Here is a 16724-nt window from a genome sequence, read left to right on the forward strand (position 1 = left end):
TTCATGTGATAGACAACAATCCCAAGACTTCAAACATGGAGTAAGAATCCTAACACAGACTACAGCATAATGGCGTCCGTTCTCTCCAGCGCCGAGAGAACAGAAGAAATGAAAGTACAGTCCAAAGTACATGCAATGAAAGAGAGATAAGGCTGTCTTCCATTCCCACAGTCTTCTCAGACAGGCATGTGATTTACAACAAACTCAAATGCAGCGTCGGTGGAGTGAAATGTTAACACTCTCCCCCATTTCAGGTAACCAATGCTGCATAGGCTAACACAGCAGTAAGTGAAGTGAACATACTGTTGTCATACACAAAATATACCCCTGTAGTACCCGTTCCACGTTTGGAACTCCCTGCAGCTGGACTGGCCTTGTGTTTGACCATTTTGCACTTCTGGTTACCTTCCTTCCATGGGACTAGAGCCTTAGCTCTGTTCCTGTCTGAAGAAACAATGTTGACCCTTGCAGCCTTTGAGTGTGGTTTCGCATCCTTTGAGCACAAACCCTGGACCCCTTGCAAGACCTCAGGCTCTGAAACGTGTCCTGAGCTACTAGCCACAGCTATATTTGCAACAGCTGTGTTAGCAAACTCACGAGCATACCTAGTGGGCTTTCCCCCCATAGCTCTTTCAGATCTGCGCATCAGGCACAGGTCTTCTTTATATAGGGCTTCTCTTCTTTGAGAGAATAGTGACTCATAGTGAACAGTGGTTCCTCCAATTCTCGATCAGACTGTTCTGATGGTCTGAGCGATGTAATTGCACTCTGGTAATCTGCTGCATCAGTGGAACTTCTACCCGTGCTCCCACTGTCACTGTCATTATCAGATTCCCCATCTGAGCCATCATCAATGGGATAAGTTTGGAAAATAGTTACTGTCAGGACTGCCGCTAGGTCCCAGCTCACAGAGGACCAACGCCCAGTGGATGTTATATACAAAAGTCTTTATTAAAGTTTAGTTTCCATTTCCAAGCTCTGGGCGCGCAGACCCACGTCTCGACGCTAGACCGGCTAAGTCCCCTCTGACTCACTGCTCCACCCACACCAGTTTAAGATTCTAGCCCGGCTCCACCTCCTACGCTGCTCTTTCCTTCGCTGGGTCTTTCTGCCCTCTGGGGTTCCCTCCTTCCTGGACTCCTCTGACGCTGAGCCTCCTGAGTCTTGCCCCTCCCTGCGGCGGGCTTTAGGACCTGGCTCCCTTTCTGGGCTCCCTGCTGTGCCGCGCTCCTGTACATTCGAATTTGGCGTGCGCGCCCAGCCGGTGACTTTCCTTCTGACCGTTTCCCCGCTTCCTGATGTGGGCGTTGCCAAACCTGACTCCTCTCCTCCCTCTGGTGGTGAGGACACTGGTCCCGACTCCTGGGACTCCCCCTCCCCACTGCGCTCTGGTGGAGAAGCTGGTCCTGATTTCCAGCTGCTGCTCAGGGACTCCCCGCTAGCCCCTTCCTCCTGGGGCTTCCCCCCTGGAGCCCCCTTCGCTCTGGCCACCGGCGCTCCCTTCTGTGAGTCCTCCGATTCGCTAGAGAGGCTTGTGGAATAACTCTGGCCACTGTCACTGCCTGCGCCTCCCTCGTACTCCTCCTCCTCACTCTCCATTTGCTCCCCCTCCTGTGTCTCTCCTTCTGAACCCCTGACATCCATCCCCCCCTCGAAGCCCCCCCTTCCCCCCTCCCCCTCTTCAGGTGCGGGTTCCGGGCGCTCTAGAGTTGTCGGGGTGCCCTGCCAGACTTGAGGCTATATTATGAATCTGCAGCCTTCTGCTGGCTGAAAGATTGGATTTTATTGGAGAACACTGACGTCCTGGATCTGGAAGGGTTTGACAATGCGTTTGGGTGGCATGCATATTTGTGGTATGACAAGGCTAAAGTGCACAAATTGTTTAAAAACCATATTGTCAGAAGAGCAATCTGGAGGGTCTGGATAAAATACAAAGACTTATTGGAGAGTAAAACTCCGAGGTGGCTCTCACCGGTGGAGGCCAAGGCACGTAAGAGACCCAACATGGAGGCCCATTGGCCTAAATATTGGGAAATAATTGAAAAAACTGGAGACAATTGGAGGTTGCTAAGCTTGGAGAAATTGAAAACTAAGGTACGAGATTGGCTGCACTATGCGCAAATTCAAGAGGTATTTAAAATAGATAAAAAAGTTGGATTCCAGGTGGAAAAATCGAAACTAGAGACTGAATTGTTAGAGCCAAAAAGTAAATTACTTTCGAGAATGTATAACTTGCTGCTCAAGTGGAATACACAGGATGAGACAGTTAAATCCGCTATGATAAAATGGGCTCAGGATGTGGGGCATAACATTATGTTTGCAAACTGGGAAAGGTTATGGAACACCGGTTTGAAATTCACGGCATGCACTGCCTTGAAGGAAAATATTATGAAAATGATATACCGGTGGTACATGACCCCAGTCAAGTTAGCCAAGATATATCATCTGTCTGACAACAAATGTTGGAAATGTGGAGAGGCGGAAGGGACATTCTTTCATCTCTGGTGGACCTGCCCGAAAGTGAAGGCCTTCTGGGAAATGATCCATAATGAACTAAAAAAGGTATTGAGATTTACCTTACCTAAAAAACCAGAGGCCTTCCTTCTGGGCATGGTGGACCAGAGAGTGCTTAAGAAGGACAGAACCTTTTTCATGTATGCTACCACAGCAGCAAGGATCCTGATTGCAAAATACTGGAAGACACAAGATTTACCCACGCTGGAGGAATGGCAATTGCAGTTGATGGACTATATGGAACTGGCTGAAATGACCGGCAGAATCCGAGACGTGGGAGAAGAAACAACTGAGGAGGACTGGGAAAAGTTTAAGGACTATTTGAAAAAACACTATAAGCTGTATGAATGTTAAAAAAAATGCACCTTTCAGGAAATTCTAGCTTCAGCAAATGTAAGTTAATGAAATGAAAATTAAGACACAAGAAATTCAGAGGTAAAATAATGAAATAACTTTATTGTGTTTAATATAAAACATATAAGAATTGAGCGATAGTAAAATTGAAAATAGGGAACATGATAAAATGGAAGCTACAATAAGTTTTGAAATAAGTTAACAAATTGCTGATGCTTTACAAGACAGAGAACGCAGGGTTCGGAGGATGTGGGGAAGTCCTGTAGGTTAGATGGAAAAAGAATATGGAAATTTGCTATTTATATCTTTTTATTCTTATAACCACTCTTTATTCTTTTTTCTGTATTTCTGTATCTTTAAAAAGCAATAAAAAATGTTTTTTTAAAAAAAAAAATAGAGTTGTCGGGGTGAGTTCAGGATACAGTTCGTCCCCCGAGGCGTGCAGCCATCGTGATAAGTCCGGAAAGTCCTCCATGGGCTCGTCGACTGCGATTCCCTCCGCTTCCATCTCCTGGGCGGTGTGTTCGAAATCTGAGGCCGCCCCCACATCACTCACGACCTCTTCTCCCCCTGTCACCTGAGGTGACGCCACTTCCCAGGGTCCCTCCGGCATGTCTCTGCGCCACCCCACTTCGGGTTGGTCCTCCCACCAATAAGATCCCCCCGTGCCAAAACCTGAGAGCGAGCCCTCTGGGGAGCTGCCTCCCGGAGCCGAGTCCTCCGCTGACGAGAAACCCCGGAAAGTGCTGGCCGAGAGTGTGGGTGTGAACAGACAATCATCGAAAAAGCCCGCCGGCATAGGCTTGTGCGGGAAAAGTGTATGGAATTCTTCCTTGAGCAACTGCTCCTCCAATGCGTAATCCGGCACCCACCTGTTGGCGCTGGCCGGGGTGTCCTCTGTGGCGAGAAGATATTCAATCCCGTCCTCCCCCCACCTTGAGTCCAAAATCTCTGTGGCTTCGTTGAGTGGCCCCCTTCTCGGCGACCCCCCCTTTTTGGGCGCTTCCCTGAGCGGGTCTGGCGCTGTCCCTGGTGCCTGAAACCTGTGGGGCTCTTTGTAGGGTGTGAGCACTGATCTATGAAAGACCGGGTGCATTCTGGACCCCTCCGGGAGTGTTAACCAGAAGGCCACTGGGTTGATCTGCGCCTCTACTTGGTAAGGCCCTAGCTGCTTGTGCCCGAGCTTCTTCTTGGCCAACGATCTGGCCGGAACTGCCTGGGCTGCTAACCAGACCCAGTCTCCTACCCGGATGTCTTCCCCAACCCTCCTGTGTCGGTCTGCCTGCACTTTGTAAGCCTGTTTCGCCATCTCTAACTGCCTCCTGAGCTGCTCGTGGATCTCCTGCAACTCCGCTGCCACGGCCTCTGCTCCCTGCGGCTCCCCCTCCCTCACTTTCTCTAAACCCGGGAAGGTTCTGGGATGCCGCCCATTGTTGGCGAAAAACGGTGTCACCCCCGTGGACACGTGTTTCGTGTTGTTGTAGGCAAACTCGGCTAGTGGTAGGTAGTCCACCCAGGTCGAGGGCTGCTGGTTCGCGTAGCATCTCAGGTACTGCTGCATGATGGCGTTGACTCTCTCCGCCTGTCCGTTAGTCTGCGGGTGTCGCGCCGACGCCAGGCTGACCTTGACGTTCAGGAAACCCATCAGCTTTTGCCAGAAGTTGGATATGAACTGGCGCCCCCTGTCGGACAGGATGGACCGTGGTAGGCCGTGCACCTTGAACACGTGGTCTATAAACAGCTTGGCGGTCTGCTCGGCTGTGGCCACCTTCGCGCAAGGAATGAAGTGGGCCATCTTGGTGAACAAGTCTACTACCACGAGTACTGCCGTCTTGCCTCTCGAGCTGGGCAGATCCGTGACAAAGTCCAGGGCCACCCTCTCCCACGGTTCGAACGGTGTCTGTAGCGGTTCCAACAGGCCCGCCGGCGGCTGGTGTACTGGTTTGGCCCTTTGGCAGGTGTCGCACCTCTTGACGTATTCCGCGACATCCCCCCTCATCTTGGGCCACCAAAAGTCTCTGGCTACTAGGTCCACCGTCTTCTCCTTGCCGAAGTGTCCCGCGCTGGGCGCGTCGTGCAGCTGTTGCAGGACCCTCGCGCGGAGGTTGTCTCCCGGCACGTAGAGGGCTCCTTTGCGGATGAGCAGGCCGTCGCGTATTTGGAAGTCGTCGTCCCTCGCCGTGCCGCTACGCACCTCCTCCATCTTGGCTCGCGCGAAGGAGTCCGTCTGCAGCGCGCGACGCACCGCGTCCAGGTCCACCGTGGCTGACGCGCATGCCCACGCCTTTGGTGCGAAAATATGCTTGGCCGCCGCCGGCGCCTCTTCTTCGAGATACTGCGGTTTCCTGGACAGCGCGTCCGCCATGATGTTGTTGTTTCCAGGGATGTATTCTATTCTGAAGTCGAAATCTGCAAAGAACTCCGCCCAGCGGATGTGTCTCTGGTTCAGGAACCTCGCCGTGCGCCAGTACTCCAAGTTCTTATGGTCCGTACGGACCTGCACCGTGTGTTTGGCCCCGACGAGGAAATGCCGCCACGCCTTGAAGGCTGCATGTATGGCCAGTAACTCCCTGTCCCAGATGGTGTAGTTCTGCTCCGACTTGCTGAGTTTCCTGGAGTAGAAAGCGCACGGCCTCCAGTCCCCCTGGTGGTCTTGCTGCAACAGGACGGCCCCCACGGCCCTGTCTGACGCGTCCGTCTCCACTCTCATGGGCCTGCTGGGGTTCACGTGTAGCAGGTGTTCCTCGGACGCGAAGAGGTGCTTGAGCTTCTGAAAGGACTGCTCTGCCTGCTCCGTCCAGATGAACTTCTTCTTCTTGGAACTGAGGGTGTCAGTGATGGCCGCTGTCTGCATGGCGAAACCTTTGATGAACTTGCGATAAAAGTTGGCAAAGCCGACAAACCTCTGGACTTCCTTTCGATTGCGTGGGCTCTTCCAGTCTAGCACTGCCCGTACCTTGGTACTGTCCATAGCGAGTCCCTTGTCGGACAGTTTGTAGCCCAGGAAGTCCACCTCCGTCTTGTCGAACTGGCACTTCTCCAGCTTGGCGTAAAGCCGGTGTTCCCGCAGCCGCTGCAGGACTTCCCTGACATCTCTCTCGTGAGCCTCCGGCGACTCCGAGAAGATGAGGATGTCGTCCAGGAAGCAGATGCACTTCTTGTAGAGAAGACCCGCCAAGACATGATGCATGAATGCTTGAAAACAGTGGGAGCCATTTTGTAATCCAAAAGGCATAACTCTATATTCATAGGTGCCCAGCGGCGTAAACATGGCCGTCTTCCACTCGTCACCCTCCCTCACACGTATGAGATTGTACGCTCCGCGTAGATCCAACTTGGTAAAGATGCGCCCCTTCCGCACCGTCGCCAGCAGGTCATCGATCTTGGGCATGGGGAAGGCTGAGGGCTTGGTTTTCGCATTTAAGATGCGGTAATCAACGACCAGCCTCTTTTGGGGCGTGTCCCGCTTCTTTACAAAGAATACAGGGCTGCCCCCCACCGCCTTGGACTCTCGGATGAATCCCCGCTTCAAGTTGTGATCTATGAACTCCCTGAGCTCCTGCAATTCATCCTCAGACATGGAATACAGCTTCCCCGTCGGGAGCGTCGCCCCCGGCAGGAGGTCAATCTTGCAGTCGTAGGGTCTGTGGGGAGGCAGCTTGTCCGCTTCTTTCTCGCAGAAGACCTCCAAAAACTCTTTGTACTTATTAGGTACCGCTTGCAACATGCCCAAGTTCAGCTGTGGTCCATCCTCGTGCCCCTCATCGTCCAAGTCAGCCAGGATGCAGTGTTCTGCGCAGTAGGAGGAGCCGAAGGTCAGTTGCCGCTGGTACCAAGCTAATGCCGGGCTGTGCCTATCCAGCCAACTCATGCCCAACACAATGGGCGTGTCTGACAGGCGGGTGACGTTGAAGCTGATGACTTCGCGGTGATTACCAATGCGCATCACCATTGGCGGCGTCTGCTGCAGCACTTGCCCTCCCAGTAGCTCCCTGCCGTCCACCGTGACGACGTTCAGAGGTACCGTCGCTGGCAGAAGGGCTATGCCATGTTGCTGGATGAAGTCCATGCCTATAAAATCTGCATTGCTCCCAGAGTCAATCGTAATGGGGATTTCCACAGTGAGCCCATTGGGAAGTTGAAGGGATGCGGTGAGCTGCACTACTGGTTTGGGTGGGAGGGGGTCTGTGGGCTGTAACATTACTGGGGATTGCTTCACTGACTTGTCTGGCTGGCCCCCAGTGACTCCATTTCCAGCCAGACAGTGGAGTTTTCCTGCTGTGATTCACTCTGCTGAACTGCTTCTGTTACTGTCGCTGCGGCTGCAGTGTGCTTGTGAAACCGCTGGGGACACTCTTTCGCCATGTGCTGAGCACTGTCGCAGATGTAGCACTTCCTGGTCCCTCTAGGAGGCTTCATTTTGACTGCTCCCGGCGTTAGGGCTCCGGCTGTGGACTGAGCCTTAGCACCACCTATCTCCATCGGCTCCTCTCCTCCTCCCAGCGGAGGCATGGATCGAGCGCGCGCCGCTTCCTTGGGAAAGGGGGGTGGTGCTTTCGTTGGCGTGCGGCCCCAATGCACTTCCTCTTTGTCCCAAGAGCGTCCTTCCAGCCTAACCCCAATGGTGAGTGCCCTCTCCACAATGTCCTTGGTGGTTTGGGGTCTCTCCCCCCTTGCAATTTCGTCTTTCACAGCTCCGTTCAGCCCCTCCCAGAACAGATCTCTGACGGCAGGCGATTCTCTCTCCCACCCCAATGCGTTCACCAATGCGAAAAAACGTGAATGATATTGCCTTACAGTGGCTCTACCTTGTCTTAGTCCGTGAATCTGTTTCCTAGCGATATCCACATCAATCTCAGACAAAAAACACGCATCCATCACTTTAAGGAAGGCACCCGCATCTTGGAGGGCTGGATCCTTATCTCTCCAGATATTGCGCAGCCACGTTTTCGCCTCTCCCCGTAAATGCGAAACAATAAATCCCACTCTTTCTTCCTCATTTTTAAAGTCCTTGTCAAGCAGCTGCAGTGCATATAGTACATCTGCTCTGAAGTTAGGATACTCCTGCAGGTCCCCATTGAAGTGAGACACAAGGCTCCCTCCTCTGTTCCCCAGCCCAATCCCTTCTGGTCTGGTGGCCGGTAGCCTCTGTGTAGTTAGCACTTCTAACCTGGTTCGCAGATCCTGGCAGGCAGCAGCTGCTTCCTGTTCCTTCTTTCTGGACGCCAAAATTTCTGCGTTCAGCTGTGTCACTGCGTTTTGCAGACTCGCTATCTTCTCTTCGGTAGTCATTTCCCTGGTTTTCGTGAGCTCGCGAAGCACCAATCTTCACCCCTCGCTGCTTTCCCACACTCCACGAGGTTTTAAAATTGGTGGAAAATGGTGAGAGGGGACTTACTGTCAGGACTGCCGCTAGGTCCCAGCTCACAGAGGACCAACGCCCAGTGGATGTTATATACAAAAGTCTTTATTAAAATTTAGTTTCCATTTCCAAGCTCTGGGCGCGCAGACCCACGTCTCGACGCTAGACCGGCTAAGTCCCCTCTGACTCACTGCTCCACCCACACCAGTTTAAGATTCTAGCCCGGCTCCACCTCCTACGCTGCTCTTTCCTTCGCTGGGTCTTTCTGCCCTCTGGGGTTCCCTCCTTCCTGGACTCCTCTGACGCTGAGCCTCCTGAGTCTTGCCCCTCCCTGCGGCGGGCTTTAGGACCTGGCTCCCTTTCTGGGCTCCCTGCTGTGCCGCGCTCCTGTACATTCGAACTTGGCGCGCGCGCCCAGCCGGTGACTTTCCTTCTGACTGTTTCCCCGCTTCCTGATGTGGGCGTTGCCAAACCTGACTCCTCTCCTCCCTCTGGTGGTGAGGACACTGGTCCCGACTCCTGGGACTCCCCCTCCCCACTGCGCTCTGGTGGAGAAGCTGGTCCTGATTTCCAGCTGCTGCTCAGGGACTCCCCGCTAGCCCCTTCCTCCTGGGGCTTCCCCCCTGGAGCCCCCTTCGCTCTGGCCACCGGCGCTCCCTTCTGTGAGTCCTCCGATTCGCTAGAGAGGCTTGTGGAATAACTCTGGCCACTGTCACTGCCTGCGCCTCCCTCGTACTCCTCCTCCTCACTCTCCATTTGCTCCCCCTCCTGTGTCTCTCCTTCTGAACCCCTGACAGTTACGTTTGTTGGGAAATAACGCCAAGGCCTTGTGCCTTCCCCCAATGCAGCGTCGCCCAGGATTTATCACTCCAGTCTCCCGTCACGCTGATGCGACCCATACCCTCCTGGGACATGAGCGCACAACCAGCAGAGTCCAAAATAGACACGTTAGCCTTGAGGTGTAACATCTAATCCTTATTTATTGTAACGAAATCAAACATAACAGTACAAACACTACAAAATAAACATGGTTCCTCTTTCTCTTCCTCGGAGAGAATGCTGAAACAAAACATCACTGTGAGAGAACAGTGGGAGGAAGGGAGCAAACAGTGTATCTCCCTTTCTGCTTATATAGCTGTAACAATCAGCAGCTGAAATGCATTACATACAGACACGTGATCCAACAATCCTATAACTGCAGCATAGGGAGGGGTGAAATCCTAACATCCTCCCCCATTTCAAGTAACCCGTAGCTGCAGTGTTTCAGCCTAACTGCAACCGCTGTATATAAATCTGAAGTTTTTCCCTGTTAACAACTTTTGATAACAGATCGGCTGGAATTTCATTTCCTAGCATGTAGGACACTTGAATAAGTCCTTTCTGAATACACTCCCTTGCACGTTGTAATCTTAATTGTAAGTGCTCTTTGCTTACATCCCTCTGTAGCGAGTAAAGACAAACATGCTCTATGGTCCTGATACATTTAAATAGGACATTTCACATTCACTCTTAGGTCTTTAAACAGCTGTAATAACCATTCACAATCTAGAAGTGCATATGACAGTGCATTCAATTCAACCTTGTAAGAATTTAAGCTTACTGTTGTCTGCTTTTTACATGACCATTCAAAAATACATTGGTTATACATGTATGTCAGAGCTGCCCGAGGTCCCAGCTCACAAAGGACCAAAGCCAGTTCTTGCTATATACAAAAGTCTTTATTGAAGTTCAGTTTCGATTTCAAAGCCGCAGCGCGCAGCTCTACGTCTTGAACTCTAGACCGCTGAAGCTCCGTCTGAATCTCCTCCCCCCAGACACCAGTTTAAGACTCTAGCCTTGCTCCACCTCTTCCTTTGCTCTTTCCTCCTCTGGGTCCGCCTGTCCACTGGGGTCTTGCCCTTTCTAGACTCTTCTGACGCTGAGTCCCCTGAGTCTTCCCCCTGCCTCCGGCGGGCTTTAGGACCTGGTTCCCAATCCGGGTTTTCTGCTGTCCCGCGCGCCTGTACATTTGAACTTGGCGCGCGTGCCCAGCCGGCAACCTTTCTCCTGACCGTTACACTGCTCCTGTCACTGCTTCCCCCTTCGGGGGGGCTAGCTGGACCTGACTTCCCCTCCGTTCCCTCACTCTCCGATAGAGGCGTGGTCAGCCCTGACTCATCTTCTCTCCCTACTGGAGGAGAGGCTGGCCCTGATACATGGGACTCTTCCCCCCCACTACGCTCTGGTGGGGGAACTGGTCCTGATCTCCCGCTGCTGCTTTGGGAGTCCCCGCTGGCCCCTTGCTTCTGGTGCGTCCCCCCTGGGACCCCCCTTGCCCTGGCCATCGGTGCCCCCCTCTGGGAATCTTCTGAATCGCTGGAGAAGCTCATGGAATCTCTCGGGCCACTGTCATACTCCCCTACGCTGCCCTCAGATTCTTCCCCTTCGCTCTCCATTTCCTCTCTCCCCTGTGCCTCTGCTCCTGAGCCCCTGACATCCATCCCCCCCTCGAAGCCCCCCCTTCCCCCCTCCCCCTCTTCAGGTGCGGGTTCCGGGTGCTCCAGTGCTGTGGGGGTGAGTGCGGGATACAGTTCTTCCCCCCTGGTGTGCAGCCGGCCGGCTGGATCCGGCCAGTCCGTAATGGGCTCGTCGGCGTCAATCTCCTCTGCTTCCATCTCTCTGCAGCTGTGCTCGAACCCAGGATCCTTCCCCAACACGTCCATGTCCGTCTCTCCCCCTGTTGCCTCGGGGGATGCTGCCTGTAAGGGCCCGCTCAGCAGTTCCTTGCTCCACCCCACCTCCGGTTGATCGTCCCACCAATAAGAGCGGTCTGTGACAGACCCCGAGAGTGATTCCTCTGGGGAGCTTGTTTCAGGCGCCGTTTCCTCAGCTGATGAGAACCCCTGGAAGGTGCTAGCTGAAAGTGTGGGTGTGAAAAGATAGTCGTCAAAATAATCTGCCGGCATAGGTCTGTGTGGGAAGAGTGCATGGAACTCGTCTTTGAGGTAGTGCTCCTCCACAGCATAGTACGGTACCCACCTGTTGGCGCTGGCCGGGGTACCTTCCCTGGCGAGGAGATATTCAACCCCCTCTTCCCCCCATCTCGAGTCTAAAATCTCCGTGACCTCGTTGAGTGGCGCCGCCCTCGGTGACCCCCCCTTGTTGGTGATTTGCTGAGTGGGTCTGGTGCGTTCCCTGGCGCCTGAAACCTGTGGGGTTCCTTGTAGGGTGTGAGCACTGATCTATGAAAGACCGGGTGCATTCTGGAGTCCTCCAGGAGTGTCAACCGGAAGGCCACTGGATTGATTTGTGCCTCAACTTGGTAAGGCCCTAGCTGCTTGTGCCTGAGCTTCTTCTTAGCTAACGTTCTGGCTGGCACTGCCTGGGCTGCTAACCAGACCCAGTCCCCCACCTGGATGTCTTCCCCGACTCTGCTCCCCGTGGCTCCCCCTCCCCCTTCGTCTCTAACCCCGGGAAGGTTCTGGGATGCCGCCCATTGTTGGCGAAGAACGGTGTCACCCCCGTAGACACGTGCTTCGTGTTGTTGTAGGCAAACTCGGCTAGCGGTAGGTAGTCCACCCAGGTCGAGGGCTGTTGATTCGCGTAGCATCGCAGGCACTGCTGCATGATGGCGTTGACCCTCTCCGCTTGTCCGTTGGTCTGCGGGTGTCGTGCCGACGCTAAGTTGATCTTGACGTTCAGGATGCCCAGCAGCTTCTGCCAGAAGTTCGAGATGAATTGGCGACCCCGGTCGGACAGGATGGACCGCGGTAAGCCGTGAACCTTGAACACGTGGTCTATGAACAGCTTGGCGGTCTGTTCCGCTGTGGCCACCTTCGCGCAAGGAATGAAGTGCACCATCTTGGTGAACAGGTCTACGACCACGAGTACCGCTGTTTTGCCTTGCAAGCTGGGCAGATCTGTGACAAAGTCCAGGGCCACTTTCTCCCACGGTTCGAGCGGCGTCTGTAGCGGTTCCAGCAGTCCCGCTGGCGGCCTGTGTACTGGTTTGGCCCTTTGGCATGTGTCACACCTAGTGACGTAATCTGCGACTTCTCCCCTCATCTTGGGCCACCAAAAGTCTCTGGCTACTAATTCCGCCGTCTTGTCCTTGCCGAAGTGCCCGGCGCTGGGCGCGTCGTGTAACTGCTGCAGTACTTTTGCGCGGAGGTCGTCTCCCGGCACGTAGAGGGCCCCTTTGCGGATGAGCAGTCCGTCGTGTATCTGGAACTCGTCGTCCTTCGCTGTGCCTCTTCGCACCTCCTCCATCTTGGATTGTGCGAACGAATCCGTCTGCAGCGCGCGACGTACCGCGTCCAGTTCCACGGTGGCTGAAGTGCACGCCCACGCTTTCGGTGCGAAAATGTGTTTGGCCGCCACCGGTGCCGCTTCCTCGAGATACTGCGGCTTCCTGGATAGCGCATCCGCCATGACGTTGTTGTCTCCCGGGATGTATTCTATCCGGAAGTCGAAATCCGCAAAGAACTCCGCCCAGCGGATGTGTCTCTGGTTCAGGAACCGCGCCGTGTGCCAGTACTCCAGGTTCTTATGGTCCGTGCGGACCTGCACTGTGTGTTTGGCTCCGATGAGGAAGTGCCGCCACGCTTTGAAGGCTGCATGAATGGCCAGCAACTCCCTGTCCCAGATGGTGTAGTTCTGTTCCGACTTGCTGAGTTTCCTGGAGTAGAATGCGCACGGCCTCCAGTCCCCTTGCGGATCTTGCTGCAACAGGACCGCCCCCACCGCTCTGTCCGAGGTGTCCGTTTCAACCCTCATTGGTTTGCTGGGGTTGACGTGTAGCAGCTGTTCTTCGGATGCGAAGAGACCCTTGAGTCTCTGAAAGGACTGCTCCGCCTGGTCCGTCCATGTGAACCTCTTCTTCTTGGAGCTGAGGGTGTCCGTGATGGCCGCCGTCTCCATCGCGAACCCCTTGATGAACTTGCGATAAAAGTTGGCGAAGCCGACGAACTTCTGGACCTCCTTCCGATTGCGCGGGCTCTTCCAGTCCAACACCGAGCGGACCTTGGTGCTGTCCATGGCGAGTCCCTTGTCGAACAGCTTGTAGCCCAGGAAATCCACCTCCGTCATGTCGAACTGGCACTTCTCCAGTTTGGCGTAAAGTCTGTGCTCCCGTAGTCTCTGCAGGACCTCCTTGACGTCTCTGTCGTGAGCCTCCTGCGATTCCGAGAAGATCAGGATGTCGTCTAGGAAGCAGACGCACTTCTTGTAGAGGAGTCCCGCTAACACGTGGTGCATGAAGGCTTGGAAACAATGGGAGCCATTTTGCAAACCAAACGGCATAACTCGGTATTCATAGGTGCCTAAAGGCGTAAACATGGCCGTCTTCCACTCATCGCCCTCCCACATGCGTATAAGGTTGTACGCCCCTCGAAGATCCAACTTGGTGAAGATGCGTCCCTTCCTCACCGTCGCCAGCAGGTCGTCGATCTTGGGCATGGGGAATGCCGTGGGCTTCGTCCTCGAATTGATGATTCTGTAATCAACTACCAGCCTCCGTTGGGGCGTGTCTTTCTTCTTCATGAAAAACACGGGACTGCCCCCCACTGCTTTGGACTCTTGGATGAATCCTCGCTTCAAGTTGTGATCTATGAACTCCCTGAGTTCTTGCAGTTCGTCTTCAGACATGGAATACAGTTTCCCAGTCGGCAGCATCGCCCCCGGCAGGAGGTCAATCTTGCAGTCGTAGGGCCTGTGGGGAGGCAGCTTGTCCGCTTCCTTCTCGCAGAAGACCTCCAAAAACGCCTTGTACTTGTTGGGTACCGCTTGCAGCATGCCTAAGTGTAGCTGTGGTTCATCCTCTTGCCCCTCATCTTCCTGGCTGGTCAGGATGCAGTGTTCTGCGCAGTAGGAGGAGCAGAAGGTCAATTGACGCTGGTACCATGCTAACGCCGGGCTGTGCCTGTCCAGCCAACTCATGACCAACACTATGGGCGTGTCCGACAGGTGGGTGACGTTGAAGCTGATGACTTCGCGGTGATTTCCAATTTGCATTACCATTGGCGGTGTTTGCTGTACCACCTGTCCTCCCAGTAGCTCTCTGCCATCGACCGTGACGACGTTTAGGGGCATCGTGGCTGGTAGGAGCGCTATGCGATGTTGCTTGAGGAAATCCACTCCTACAAAGTCTGCATTACTACCACAGTCAATGGTAATAGGGACTTCCAGGGTGTGTCCATTGGGCAGCTGGAGCGATGCGGTGAGTTGCACCACTGGTTTGGGCGGGAGGGGGTCTGTGGGCTGTAAAATCTCTGGGGGCTGCTTCACTGACTCGCCTGGCTGGGCCCCAGTGCCTCTGCCTCCAACCAGGCTTCGTCGTTTCCCTGCAGCTGTTCCCCCTGCTGAACTGCTCCCCTTACTGTTGCTGAGGTTGCAGTGTGCCTCTGGAGCCTCTGGGGACACTCTTTGGCCATGTGCTGTGCACTGTCGCAGATATAACACTTTAAATGAGAGGTAGAGCTGGGTATCGTCTGCATACTGGTGAACACCCAGCCCAAACGCCCTGATGATCTCTTCTAATGACTTCATATACAGTTGCAATTGAAATTATTCAATCCCCATTGCTCATCAGGTTTATTATCAAAATTTACAGACTTTAAACTGTTTGCAATGAGCAAATAAAACAAAAGCAATTGAAATAGCTCAACACTACAGATTCTTCAAGTGGTTTTCCCAAATTCAGCTGACATTGTAACTTATACTGCAACTTGTGGGGGACAGAGCCCTGAGGCACCCCACAAGTGAGCACCCAGGGGTCTGAACACTCATCCCCCAACACCACTTTCTGGACACGGCCCAGGAGGAAGGAGCGGAACCACCGTATAACAGTGCCCTCAGCTCCCAACCCCTCTAGACTGTCCAGAAGGATGTCATGGTCAATGATCTCAAAGGCTGCTGAAAGATCCAGCAGAACTAGGAAAAAGCTTTCACCTTAGTCCCTAGCCTGGCGGAGGTAATTGACAAGCGCAACCAATGTAATTTCAGTCCCCTGATGAGGCCTGAATTCTGACTAGAAGGGATCCAAATGGTCCACATCCTCCATACATTGTTCAGCAACCACCCGCTCAGTTCCCTTGCCCAAGAATGGAAGATTTGATACTGGGCGATAGTTGGCCATATTGGCTGAGTCCAAAGTTTTTTTTTTAAGAAGCGGTTTAATAACCACTTCTTTCAGTGGGTCTGGGATGACTCCCTTACAGAGGGAAGCATTCACCACCCCGCAGAGTCCATTGCCCAGCCCTTCCCAGCTCTCTTTTATTAGCCAGGATGGGCAAGGATCAAGGAGACAGGTGGTCGGTTTCACTCGTCCAAGCAGCCTGTCCACATCCTCGTTGGTAACAGATTGGAATTGATCCCATGCAACTTGACTAGACAGGACTCTAGCACTCTCCCGCCCCAGCTCTGTTCCCACGGTGGAGTCTACCTCTTTCCGAACCTGAACAACTTTATCTGCCAAAAAACTTTGCAAAAAACCATTGCAGGAGATCTCGGGGTCCTCACCAGGCCCCAATGGCGAAGGTTGTTCCGTTAGATTGCAAACCACCTGAGTCTTCTGCTGCTGTTTTCTGCAGATGCAATAAAGGTGGCTAAGAAAGGCTCAATGTTGAGCTCTAACCCATGTTCTGTCTGATTCGGAGTGGGATTTCTGCCACTGGCTCTCTAGCTGTCTCAACGATTGTTTCATTGCCCTCAGATCCGTGGAAACCCACGGGGCTGTCTGGGTTCCATGCAATCGGAGAGGGCGCTTTGGAGCCAGACAGTCGATAGCCCTGGTTAACTCTGCATTCCAGCGGGCCACCAGGGAATCAGCTGAAAGGCCATCAACATGGGATAAGACATTCCCTGCCACCCTTTGGAAACCATTTGGATCCATTACGTGGTGGGGCAGACCATCCAAGTAGGTCCCACCTTCCTGCAGTGGGGAAGGGTCATGGAGAAGTCTAGTTGCACCAGGAAGTGATCCAGGTTGTCTTATTTCAACGGCAAATAACAAGAACCACATATATTATGTTAGGTAAAATGTGGGGTGCTGGGTTATTGTTGTTAATTAATGGGAAGGGACATAGCTAAAGTGGTATAGCATCTGATCTACATGCAGAAAGGGTCCCGTGTTCAATCCCTGGCATATTCAGATAGAGCTAGGAAAGGCTTCCCGCTTAAAACCCTGGAGACCTCCTGATGATGATGATGATGATGATGATGATGATTTATTAGATTTATATACCGTCCTTCCTCACACTATCTCAGGGCTGTTCACAGGATGAAAATGCAAGGTAAATAGTTAAAATAAAAACAAAACAATACGCCCCCTCCCACAAACACATTTAAAAGGCTGTAAAATAGTCTTATAAAACCAAAAAATACAAAAACAAAATACAAATTAACATGTAACACATAACATTTAAGAACAACTAAAAACAACCCTACCCCTCAAATAAGCAACATCCACCCAAGTTAAAATCCCATCCCCATTAACACCATTATTTTTGCAAAAGGG

At 53.1% G+C, this 16724-nt stretch overlaps 1 long non-coding RNA gene across 1 annotated transcript in view; it reads left to right on the top strand.

Moving 5' to 3' along the window:
* Nucleotides 1-2523: 2523 nt before the first annotated feature.
* LOC310836025 overlaps nucleotides 2524-16724 on the top strand; it is a 115961-nt gene continuing 101760 nt past the window's right edge. The window contains exon 1 of the long non-coding RNA XR_014559844.1: nucleotides 2524-2562. This is a non-coding gene — a long non-coding RNA (uncharacterized lncRNA). The remainder of the gene's footprint in view (nucleotides 2563-16724) is intronic.

The sequence above is a fragment of the Podarcis gaigeae genome (assembly GCF_964106915.1).
Source record: "Podarcis gaigeae genome assembly, chromosome: W".
Classification (NCBI taxonomy): domain Eukaryota; kingdom Metazoa; phylum Chordata; class Lepidosauria; order Squamata; family Lacertidae; genus Podarcis; species Podarcis gaigeae.